The 13728-nt window shown below is 35.4% G+C and overlaps 1 pseudogene; it reads left to right on the top strand.

Moving 5' to 3' along the window:
- Positions 1-1747: 1747 nt before the first annotated feature.
- Positions 1748-2456, top strand: LOC147400062 (uncharacterized; annotated as a pseudogene).
- The last annotated feature ends 11272 nt before the right edge of the window (positions 2457-13728 follow it).

Below are 13728 nucleotides of genomic sequence, written 5' to 3'. Positions count from 1 at the left end.
CCGGCCCTTAGTTCTCCATGAATCATGCCTTTCTCTCAAGTGGTTTATCCGTGACTTTGTATTTCATTATTCCAAATTACCAAGATGCCATTACCTTTTGTTCCACTTTTCTCCTTTATTAATCAATTACTCTAATATGATTGTTAATACATCACTTACTCAAATATAATGGCTAAATTCGATATATAACGATAGATTATAACTACTTTAGACATATATGGTTTAAAAACTCGTCCGAGACTAAGATGGCTTGATTGAGTCATTCTGGTCTCGGAGATCACTCATCCAAGACAACTTGTTAATATATTGAAAATATCGACTGAGCTGAACTGATTCAACTAGATTTTATGTTTATTATTATTATTATTATTAATATTAAAGAATAATTGATTTTTTTAATAAATAATTTATGCCGATTTAAATGATTTGATCATCCAAAATGAGATGACTCCGACAAAATAATTCAATATCTATGGGGAGTAAGAAGAGATGAGATGGGATATCGGGTTTTAATACTATATAGGCATGTCAAGCAAATTCAATGGTTAATAATTATCCATAGCTTCTATAATTTAGATTTTATAATCCCATTTTTCATGTATCTTAGATAAAATAAACAAAATCAATATTCCGTGCCATTAAATTTTGATTTAGGGGTAAGAAATATTGTAACGAATGATATGGTACAATTGGATTTGTAGAAAACTTTGCACAAGATCGAAGATAACAATCAAAACAAATGCAAAATTAAGTGTAATTAAAGAGAACTCTCGACATAGAATTTACATAGTTCGTCAAGATTATCTACCTCCATGAGCAATGGTGATATCCTTTCACTATTTCCATGAAACTAAAATAATAGTCTTCCAATCTCTCTTCCTCTCTCAAAAATTGAAAATCCCTCGTATAAATCCTAAAATGAATAAGTTATATGAATATAAACCCCAAGGGGTTGTCCTAATTGCAAATTGGGACTTGATAAGTTCTTTGAAAAGAATAGGTCAAGTGTTCAAAATCCCACAAAGCAATGAATTCCTTAAGGCCACCCTTCAGAATCCGGTTGACCTTCGACTCAACCAGTTGCACGTAGGACTTTCTGAGGGGCGGTGTGTGCGACTGTGGGATTATTAGTTTCACCCTAAGGGTGAGGATACCCCCGGTATAAATAAATTTAAAAAAAAAAAAAAATAAAAAAGTTACGAATATATAAAGGATAATTTTGAAGTAACATTAAAATGTACATTGTGAGGGATATCTTGATGAAATGCATATATGATATTGACACACATTCACGTCAGAAATGTCCCACACGATATACATTTCGATGTTACTCCAACACGACTCATATAGAAATCATACAAAACAAAATTACCCTTAAGCTGGACCCATAATATCCGCTAGCTACCACCAACAGAAGACAAAGGCACAAACCATGATTTTGAAAGAAATAAATAGAGAATCTCCTTAGTACTATCTTATTCATATGTTTGTTCCATTAGTCTATTAAAACATGTAGTCAATGTTGCTGAATGGTAGTCAACAATGGAACTCCATCATCCACTATGTCCCAGTAGTCAACCACTAACAACGGTTGAACTCTCTCTTTTGGATCCCAACTTTTCTTCCACTACACCATTGGGTAAGGAAATAATCCACTCTACACCATGATCATGATATGCTCCTTGAAGGCACTTTTTTTTTATTATAGTAATTTTGAGTGTGTGTTAGGGGTAGTTTTGTACCTTTGTCTTATAAATACACCACATCCCTGATCCCTTCTCCTAGCTTGAAACCCAAACCACCACTTTACTTAGATTTTTCATTGATTGTGTACTAGGGAGACCATGGGGAATTGCTTAGTTCATGAACACAAGGTTGTTAAGATCATGAAGATGGATGGAAAGATCCTTGAATATCAAACACCATTGAAAGTTCATCAAGTGTTATCGGACTTCGTAGGCCACTCGATCTCCGATACACTTCCAATCCATCGCCATCTTCATCACGATACCGAATTGCTTAATGGCCATCTCTACTATCTTCTACCACCAACTAATATGACAAGAAGGCATCGAAGGTATCAAACCTGAAGTTAAAAGCTGAGCATGAAACCAGTGTTGCAAGGATTAAGCTAGTTATTACTAAACAAGAACTCGCGAAGATACTAGCTAAGGGAGGAGTCTCACTTCAAGAGATGGAGTCATCGTCATCATCAACAACAACAACAACAAAGTCGACCTCACCGAACTCTTATCCAAAAGATCGTTTGAATTCCGCTAAACGAATCATGTTTCTCCATTCAATTCTATCCAAAGCCACATCTTCTAATAAGGGTGATGAGAAATGTAAAGAGTGGAAACCTATATTAGAAAGCATACCTGAGTGATTCAAACAAGAATCCCATCTTTTTTGTACTTTTAATTTTATTTGAGCTCTCTTTACTTGAATATAATGTAATACAATGAGGGTTTGAATAATTGGGCAAGAAAATAATTCGGAAAAAGACAGAAAAAAGTGGAGAAAATTAAAGGGTGAACTACCATTTCATGAACTGAAAATGAATTATTTACAATTCTGGCTGACTGTTCGTTTTAATTATCAAAACGTGAACAATCACGTTTTCGTTAAAAAACAATTCAAAACCAAGCGACAATTTTGCAGGTTTAAAATGAAATTGTCACTTTAAACCTGCAAAATAGTCACTTTAAAAACCTCCAAATTTGTTATCAATCATGTTTTAGTAGTTAAAATGAATAGTGAGCTGGAATCATATATTCGTCAAAAGTTGATCTCTTATTCGTAAATATCTCGAAATTAAAACTCAAATGTTATTTCTTATGAAATATAAAAACATGTTAAACAAATTTATTAAATTTCATATCATAAAAATATATTTTTAATATTCAACATAAGATAAGAAGGGATTAAGTTAAAAGAATGGCCAATATAAAATATATTAAAACAATTCAAAATATAATATTAATCAAAATTACAAATTTTCATATTATAAAAATATATTTTTCTAATTCAACATGATATAAAAATGTCTTTTCAAAATCTTCGTGAATAAGTTGGGATTAAATTGTCAATTGAAAGAATTGCAAATTAATAGTTATTGATATATATTTTTTTTAATATAAAAAGCAGTGATTTTTGTCGCTATGTCAAAAGATTTATAATTTATAAAAATGTTCATGTAATCTTTTTTTTTTTTCTTCTTTTAGAATTTTCATTTTTTCCTTTTCAGGAAAAGAAACTGAGCCCAGAAAAGATTGAATTGAGATTTGCTTTTTCGAAAGTTATGTGTTAAGCTGATTTTTTTATTTTATATATTTTTACTTTGACAGACTACACATACCATCCACTTGCACGTGATAACAGTTAAATATACCACTTTATGTGGAGGGGCATATAGAGACTTAAAGGTGTGATCTGGGGAGCAAACCTAGTCGTCTTTACCATCTCAGCTAACCCCTGATGGGTAAAAGCTAAGCTGATGAACCAGCGACATAACCCCATGTGTATTAAATGAGTAAAAATGATAGGTCACTTGAGAGAAAATTCCAGATCAGTTTAAGTGCTTTATTTTTAGTAACTTTTTCAGTACACATAACGTTGTGCCATTGATTCATCAGCTTAGAACATACCTTTTCAAAACATCAAATCTCTGTTAGGAAAAAAAATTGTATTTTTCGCCCTAATCTGCTTATCATGACTCATGAGTGCTTGAAATATTTTCTTAGTGCTAATAATAAATATTTTCTTAGTGCTACTATGTACTAATTAAAGCAAAAGTATTTGTACTTACTTTTCATATCCTTAATCATGATGCTGGTGATGGTATTACTGATAGTGGAACATATATTTAAACGCGACGAATCGAATCGACTCGACTCAATTTAGTTTTGAGTTGACTTTGGCCTTAAAACGCAATTGAATGATCTCACCAAGGCAACCTCAAAATGCACTGAATTGGATTAGAAACTCAAACCTATAGTGTTGGTCTATTTAATATTTTCAGGAAATACAAAATTTTTTATTTTTAATATATATATATCATCCATTCAATTTCATCTATAATTATATCTTATGCAAATTAAAGTATTTTGATATCTACCCTTAGTATCTCAATCCACGGCCTTTTTGGTCTTCCTTTTGATCTTTTGGAACCTTCAACATATATACGGTTCATTTTCGTAAGAACTTCTCGTTGTTAACTTAATGCCACCTAAACTCAAAATCATTAACAAAAAAAAAAGCTCTTAAAATCCAAGACAAGTTTGCACTAATGTAAAGCCACCAATGATATTGTTGATGATTTCAATTATGAAAATATTTTATTGCCTGTGTTGGACACTAGGTCCAACACTGAGTTGACTTGGCAGTGCATAAAAAACCGTTGATTTTTTTAATTTGTATCTCGAGAAAATAAATCTATAATTATCTATGCATTGTTAGGTCAACTCAGTGTTGGACCCAATGTCCAACGCAGATAGTGTAGCACGATTCTTTCATTTATCTCAAGATCCTTTCCTTGAAAGATTCGTTTGTTCCTCTATTTTAAAATAATAAGGCCAAGGAACCCAAACATGGAAACAAGAAAACATATATAGAAGGAACCAAGGCACTTAAAGGTCCACAACAATTATTCTTGTAACTTGAATAAACCAGATTAATTATTATATAAATTTTAAGATATAAACTTATTAAATATGTCCAAAATTTGAAATTTGGTGTGACTCTCACAGATAATTCCTAGTTTGCATAATAATTGGATTTGTTGAATTTCAATATAATGGCATTCACCCAAGGAGAAGCACTAGGGAAACATTAGAACCCCTATGAAGATCTTAGTGGGTCATGCATAATGCCCACTTAAGGTTTAGTGTTTGACCAACAACTGGTGTTGTGTTGAGACCATAGTCTACCTCTTGGGCCATTCACATACTATAGGACTGTAGCGCGCTCTCTCTCTCTGGGTAAAAATAAATAAACTCTTATTGTGGCATATTTTCTTACTTGTAAAAGATTTTTTTTTAAAAGATAAATATATCATTACATTTTGTATTATTATAAATAAAACCCCTCCTATATATACAGGTTGAGAACCCATTTGGATAAAAAGTATAAAGTAGAAAGTAATTAAAAAGAAAGTAGTTTTGGAGAAAAAACAATTTTTAGAAAGGAGAAGGTAATTTTTTTTTTCTTCTTAAAAAATTTGGATATTTTACTTTTTGAAAGTAATTTTCTAAAATGAATCTAAGAGATTATATCTTTTTAACTTTTGAAAGTAAAAAAATTACATTTTTGTGTGTATCTAAACGGGTTCCAAAAAATAAGAGTTGTGATGAATGTACGCGGTTGGGTATGTTGTTGATGTGACTAATCATAATCTTTTTTAAGGAAAAACCCAGGAAAAATATGTGCGGTTCTATGCCCTTGTCACGTCAGCCGCGTACCCAACATTCATCATTATTCTAAAAATAATGAAATCTTGATCATTAAAACGAAGAAAAAATCCAACTTCCAAAAATTATCTACAATTGAACTAAATTGAAAAAGAAAAAAGTCTCTAACTTTTTGTATTTGTAAAAAGTTGAAGTGGCTAGCCTGTTTTGAATGAGATTAGAGAGTCCCATGTCCAGGGCATCAACACCCATCTATGTTAGAGTGTACCATTGAAGCAAATAAACATAAATAACAATGGTACTATTAGTCTTTCCAACAAATTTAAGTTGTAAATCTGGAGAGCAGACATGAATAAAAATCCAATTTCGAGGTAAAAAAAAGATCAAAATAAATAACCATCTGAATCTCCTTTTGCTTGAATCCACGTCTCATAAAATCCCTTGTTCTCAACACTACAACCAAGAATCACCTAATAACACCCCATGGATTGAGCGTGGTTAATTTGTGAGAAATTCAATGATCTTCTGCCCCAATTTCATACCTCAAGCACTAGAATTGACAACATCTTCAATGTGTGCTGCCTTCCCACATTACCTTAAAAACTTTTTTTCTCAACAAGGACGCTTCCAGTCACGATGATCTTTCCCATTTGATCATCTTCAATGACACAAATAACACGTTCATTGCCATGCAAGCTTAGTCTCGAAACCTTGCTTCGAATTCCTCATCAAAGACTGAATCACAAACGCTTAGTTGTCTTAATAGAGACAATGAAACCCTTTGCCTTGTCTAAGATCTGTAGCCTTTGGACCTGAAATCTTTCTCCACCTTTGATCGCAATCTAATTTGCCATTGCTATATATCTCAACCTTTTTCTTTTTGTTTAGGTTAAGAACTATAAATACAATTCAAACTTCAATTGGGTAGATGATCCTCCTGAGTTAAAACGTATGACCTCATAATATGAGATAGCAAGATTGACTGGGTTTGCACCTCAAGTCATGACTTCAAATCTCTATATTCCCCTCAACTAAAAATGTTTAATGTTGTACACATGCCGGGTGGGATGACACATGCGACCCGCCAAAGCCAAAAAAAAAAAAAAAGAGATGAGATCCACCATTCAAAAAGAATGTGATTGCTCAATCATACATGTGCCAATGACCACCAAATCTTGATCTGCTCTCCAAAAGTACCTGAACAATGAATGGTCCTAAGACTTGGCTCCGGAAAGAATGGAATCAGAGCAAGATTCATTAAGTCGGTCCAAATCTTTTTTTTTTCTTTTCTTTTTTGACAAGTATAATTTTATTTCAGAAAAAATGAAGAAATTACAAGGATAGTCGAATAGTCAAGGTGACCAACCTTACATAGAGATGAAAAGAAAAAATTGGGAAGAACACAAGAACTCCCACTTAGAAACAAAATATTCAAAAAATACCCCTCCCATCCAAATCTTTAGGATAGGTTTTGTTGTCATCATTTGTTTTTGAAATATTGTTCAATTTGAATAGAGTTGGGTATAACTGCACCTCATCGCACTAGCCCCAGCAAGCGAATCAAGATGTCATTCGTAAGCCAGCTTATGAACTCATTATGATTGCGAAAACTTGTTCTATGACATAATCGATTGACAAAAATACTTCAATTTGAACAGAGGAAGGATCACAAAGAATGTGAAAAAATGAAATAGCAAATATAACAAAAATCGTACAAAATACAAGGATTTAGGTGGTTCCGCAGTGTGCCTATGTCCACGGATCAGATCAAGAACAATCACTATTGTCTCTTAAATTTTACAGTCCTACAAATCTCTATTTATAAACTATGAGTTACCAAAAACATTTAAATCCCCAAAAAAAAAACCCCCAACTATAGAAAAAAAAAACCCAATGGGGGCATTGCACCCCAACAACTATACGTAACACAACAAAACATAAGACATTTACACAACAAGGATCGAGGAGGTCCTCTTGACCTAGAGAAATATCACTTATTCTCGTGTTTATAAATGATGGAATACCCCTAAAGAAGGGTACAACAAATCTAAAGTTTGGTTTCCTTGTTTATCTCTTTACCATTATCATAAAAAAGGCAAAAACAAAAACAGTTCACATGGTTGATATCATGCAATCAAAATTTCATTTTTAAATGGTACAAACTCTATTCGATTGAATTCTTCAAAATTATTCTTCAATAGAAAAATGTATAAAAAAAATCAAATTAGAATTGTTTACTAATTTTGATTCATGAAAATAAGTTTCTTTTAGAGATTTTTAATATAAATCCCTAAACCAAAGATAAATTTCTAAATTGCAAGAGCTATCCCAATTCCCAAAGCAATCAATCAATAATTCAACAGACACAATTAAGCAAAAGATAATAATCCCTCCTTCAAAATGCAGCATATACAAGAAATAACACTTTTAGGGGCATTTTAAAAACGTCGGAAATGCTATACAAAACGCCAGTAAATGTACCCGCATTGTTTCTACCAAACACCAGTAATTCCCGTGTCGCTAATTCCTATACCATTGTTTAACAGCTGCCCCTATTGATTTTAATTCACCGGCGTTTTATGATGGCTGTTATTTGTATCATTAATCGGCGTTTATTAGGGAATTAGAGGCATAAAACAATCGCCGCTAATTGTATTATAAATTTTATTAAAAGCTGTTATCGACGTTTCATAAAACGCTGCTAAATAGTGTGCCAATATTGTATTACTGGCGTTTCTACTGTTATTTCTTTCTTTTTTAAGTTTAAAATATGATTTGCTCCAAATTTAACGTTTCAAGAATGCTAACGTTGGTCTGTAAAGCATTTGCCAAAATTTAATAGAAATTTTCAATTGCACGTATTTATTGTCAGTTTTTTTTATTGTATTCTCCATATTAATTTTATTTACAGAGATATTGTATACATATATATAGAGACTTTCTATGCTATTTTTGGTTACACAGATCTTAGGGCTAGAATCATGGCTATTCCTATAATCTCTCTGATTCCTATAATCTTTCTGATTTGTTTCTTAATTTACAGCTCACACCAATGTTTCTTAATTTACAACTCACACCAACACTCCCCCTCAAGTGGAAGCATCCAAATCTTCAATGCGCAACTTGTCTAGTGAGTTGTAGAAATCCTTGCTTGATACAGCCTTTGTAAGAATATCTGCCAGTTGGTCTTCGGACTTCACGAATGGAAACCGAATTATCTTAGCTTCGAGATTTTCTTTAATAAAGTGTCTGTCAATCTCCACGTGTTTAGTGCGATCATGCTGGATAGGATTGTGAGCAATAGCGATAGCTGCCTTGTTATCGCAAAAGAGGTCCATCTCGGAGGTAGGAGCAAATCCAATTTCCGTTAGAAGTCTTCTAATCCATAAAAGTTCACAAAGTCCTTTAGCTATTCCACGAAATTCTGCTTTAGCACTTGACAATGCCACCACTTTTTGCTTCTTACTCCTCCATGTAACAAGATTCCCCCCAACAAACATGAAGTAGCCTGAGGTGGATCTTCTGTCCGTGGTGTTCCCCGCCCAATCTGCGTCTGTATAACCATTAACTCTGAGATGGTTATTTTTTGAAAACATAAGCCCTTTTCCCGGGGAGGATTTCAAGTATCGCAAAATCCGGATCACTGCTTCCATATGATCCTTACTAGGTTGGTGCATAAATTGACTTACTACACTTACTGCGTAAGCAATATCAGGACGGGTATGTGAGAGGTAAATAAGTTTCCCAACTAACCTCTGGTATCTTCCTTTGTCTGTTGGCATTTTGCTTGGGTATTCTCCGAACTTGTGATTCTGAACAATTGGAGTGTCTACTGGCTTACAATCCAACATTCCAACATCGCATAATAAATCTAATATATATTTTTGCTGGGAAAGAAATATACCTTGCTTTGATCTAGCAACCTCTATTCCCAAGAAATATTTAAGTCCTCCCAGATTTTTCATCTCAAATTCGGTCGCCAAGTCAATTTATGCACCAACCTAGTAAGGATCATATGGAAGCAGTGATCCGGATTTTGCGATACTTGAAATCCTCCCCGGGAAAAGGGCTTATTGATAATCTACACCATATGTCTGAGTGTATCCTTTTGCAACTAGCTTCGCCTTGTATCGTTCTATAGATCCGTCTGCCTTGTGTTTAACAGAGAATACCCACCTACACCCGACTGTCTTCTTCCCTTGGGGTAGTGGGACCAAGGTCCATGTTTGATTCTTTAGTAGTGCTCCCATTTCTTCCTCTATTGCTTTAGTCCACTTAGGATCCATTAACGCTTCTTGAACTGTAGTGGGAATATGACATGCGGAAAGCTCATGTGAAAATGTCTTGAGAGGCTCAGGTAGCTTTTCGGTGGAAACATAGTTGGCAATTGGATACCTCGACCTTTTTTCCTCAATGTCTGGAGAATATCTGTTTGGTGGCTTGCCCCGGTTATGCCTGAAAGGTAAGTTATACACAGCGGAAATATCTATGTTATTTATAACTGAGGGTGTGCCAATATTACTTACTTCAGGAATATTCTCAGGAGATGGACCTGTAGGTACTGAGAGAGGGGGGGATTCTAGTTCTTCTCTTGATGTCGTAAGCTCAATTTCGGGATGGCCTGAAGATGTATCTGTTGATTCCTCACCAATTATTTGTGTGTCATTCTGATCTTCAAGCCATTCAAAGGTTAACCACTTCAATTCTTCATCTAGTGTCTCCCCCGGAAGAGAAGAAGTGGATGCCGATGAAGGGTAGAATGGTGTGGACTCCAAAAAGGTGACATCCATAGTCACATAAGTACGCTGAGTAGTAGGGTCATAGCATCGATAGCCTTTTTGATGTGTAGCATAGCCCAAGAATAAGCATCGAAGAGCACATGGGTCAAGTTTTGTACGTTGGTTCTTAGGAAGGTGTACATACGCCACACATCCAAATATGCGAGGAGGGATCATTAGGGCTGTATGTAGAGAGACCAAGGCTGATAGGGACTGTAATGGGGTTTGAAAATTTAAGATTTTGGAAGGAAAACGGTTGATCAAATGGACAGCAGTGGTAACGGCATCAGGCCAATGTCGTGTGGGGACATGAGCTCCGAGGAGAAGAGCCCTGGCAGTCTCAAGAATATGTCGATTTTTTCGTTCAGCTACCCCATTTTGTTGTGGGGTTTGGGGACATGAGGTCTCGTGTATAAGGCCATGTTGCTGAAAATAGGACTGAAAGTGGCGATTAACATACTCTCCACCATTGTCAGAACGGAGAATTCGGATCTGAGTAGAAAATTGGGTCTGAATCATAGCATGGAATGATTGAAAGGTCGTAAACACTTCATCCTTATGTTTCAGCAAATATAGCCAGGTCATGCGGGTGCAGTCATCAACAAATATCACAAACCAACGTACACCAGATACAATAGATAAAGGAGATGGTCCCCATACATCAGAATGAATTAAAGCAAAAGGGGTATCACTTTTATTCATGCTTAACGGATAAGTAGCCCTATGACTTTTGGCCAAAATACAAGTATCACATTTTAAATCAGGAGTTTCTACATTGGAAAATAACTCAGAAAACAAATGCTTTAGATATCCGAATGACGGATGTCCCAAACGACGATGCCATAGCCAAATCTGTCGAGTCTTGGAACCAAGCGAAGAAGACACGTGATGTGCTCGACCCAAACTGAAATCTTCCATGTAGTACAACCACCCCTTCTTAGTACCACGCCCAATTATCTCTTTGGTGAGAATATCCTGTATAAGACAAAAATCGGAAAACATTAGCACCACACAATTTAGTTCTGTAGTAATTTGACTAACAGATAATAATTTGTGGGACAAAGAGGGAACAAGTAAGGTATTGGATAAATGAAGAGAGGGTGATAGGGTCACAGATCCAGCCCCTATGACCGGTGAGACTACCCCATTCGCATTCACAATGCTAGTTCGCCTTGGAGATGAGTGGTGAGAGAGATCCGCGGGGTCAAAAGTCATATGGTCCGTGGCCCCAGAGTCGAGAAGCCAATCACCATGGTCAGCATCGTGGTGATGACTAAGCAAGGCGTGACAGAGATTACCTTGATCCATAAGAGAGAAGTCCTGTTGAGAGGGGACAGTGAGTGGGATTAGAGAGAGATAAGGTTCGGCTGCCGCTACAGCAGCCTTGCCCGTGCCTTCAGTTGTACCAGCAGTATCCCGTTTTTTTCGAGCTTGGAGTTCGTGCCACCAATCAGGGTATCTATGTAACTGAAAACAGTTTTCACGTGTGTGTTTCGCATTGCCACAATGAGAGCATTTAAGACTGTCAGATGAGGAGCGGGTTTTAGCGGCTGATTTCCCAATATGTTGGGAAGCTGACCCAAGCTTGAGACCTCTTGAAGCAAGCACTGCTCCTGGAGGTGGTTCATGGTCATTGGTGTTCATCATTGTTTGGCGAAGGGCCTCCCTGCGGACATGAGCATAAGCTTGCTCCACGGTGGGAAATGGGTGCAGCTGCAACACATCGCTGCGAATATTGTCCAGCTTGTCATCAAGACCATCCAAGAATGCATAAACTCTATCTTCTTGGAGGAGACTATTATATCGTTGAATATCGGCAGGGCACTCCATCGGATTTGGACGTCGAAAGTCGATCTCACGCCAAAGGCCTTGCAAGCCGGTGTAGTATTTTTCTAGGGAGCCACCTGCTTGGCGGAGTCGTGAGACACGGCGTCGGAGATCATAGACTTGAGAGGTATCACCTCCATCAAAATAGGTGGTGGCAGCAAAGTCCCAGACTAGTTTGGCCGTGGGAAAACGAATGAAATTGCTGATTAGTGCTGGATCCATAGAGTTGATCAGCCAACCTTTGACAACAGCATTGTCAGTGCGCCATTTTCGGAAGGACGGATCAGTCGGAGAAGGCGGAGTTAGTTCGCCATTAATATATCCCAACTTGTCTTTGCCGGAGATGTACATCTCGACAACTTGGGACCATAAGGCATAGTTGGAACCATCCAACTTGATGCCAATAGGTAGAGTCACAGGTTCAGAAATCATGGTTGTAACCTGAGTTTTGGACAGAGCTTCGGCCATCTTGGTGGTGAATGCTTCAGAGAAAAACATATTATGATCAGTGGGAGATTCATCTGAATGGGTTGGGGTTTCGGTGGCTGCCATAGGAGAAGGTGGTGGGTGGAAGGAGGCTAGAAGCTAGTGATGGATAGAGAACCCGATCTTGAGTTGCTCTGATACCATGTCAGTTTTTTTTATTGTATTCTCCATATTAATTTTATTTACAGAGATATTGTATACATATATATAGAGACCTTCTATGTTATTTTTGGTTACACAGATCTTAGGGCTAGAATCATGGCTATTCCTATATAATCTCTCTGATTCCTATAATCTTTCTGATTTGTTTCTTAATTTACAACTCACACCAATGTTTCTTAATTTACAACTCACACCAACATTTATAACAAAAACTCTATATATATACTAATCTAATAGAAACTAAGCTACCTTTAATCTCAAACAAAGACATCAAATATATATATCACAAATAATTTGATTTTTTTACTCTCTAAAATCAATTAATGGAACTACAAAAATACAAAAACTTTTAAAATAGAATACATAAAAAAAAACATAAATCCTTTATATCTCGTTACTACTACAGGATTAGTAGACAGATAAGATGCCCAACTTTGTTCCTAGCTTCAACAGTGTAATTATGCTTGTCACAAGTCTAGCAGTTTGCAGAACTGATTCATATCCTATGAAGAATACTCTTTTAATGGATTCTCGAGCCTATTAACGTAGCGGAAGCGTGTGAATCAATAAATTTGATAGATCATGTTCAATGGAACACTCAAAATCAATTTGAATCAATAGATTCAATTGATAAACAAGCAATAGCTTGAAAGAAAATAAAATATAAAACTAAAAAAAAGTAATTAAAAGAGAAAGGATAATTGATTGATTATTAATTTTCGGATTTGGAGCTCCTTATATAGATAACTCCATCATAACAACTTGTAATCCTACTAAAATACTAAAAATTAATATTCCTAACCTATCTATAACATAATACTAACTTTCTAATCCTATTAGAACTCAAATTGGAGACTTCTAAGTACTTATAATTATAGTCTAAATAAAAAAAATGAATTTAAAACAAATTAGAAACTAACAAGGAATTATTCTCCTAACATAACTATGAAATAGAAATCCTACTAGAAATAGAAATAGAAATCCTACTAGAAACAGAAATAGAAATAAAAATAGAAATAGAAATCTAATAGAATTAGAAAACTACTTAAAATTGTAGATGTCCTACA

This window comes from Akebia trifoliata, chromosome 6 (assembly GCF_017979445.1).
Source record: "Akebia trifoliata isolate Shusen 1 chromosome 6, ASM1797944v1, whole genome shotgun sequence".
Classification (NCBI taxonomy): domain Eukaryota; kingdom Viridiplantae; phylum Streptophyta; class Magnoliopsida; order Ranunculales; family Lardizabalaceae; genus Akebia; species Akebia trifoliata.
Note: the sequence above shows the minus strand (reverse complement) of the source record. Positions and strands in the feature narration are given on the sequence as shown.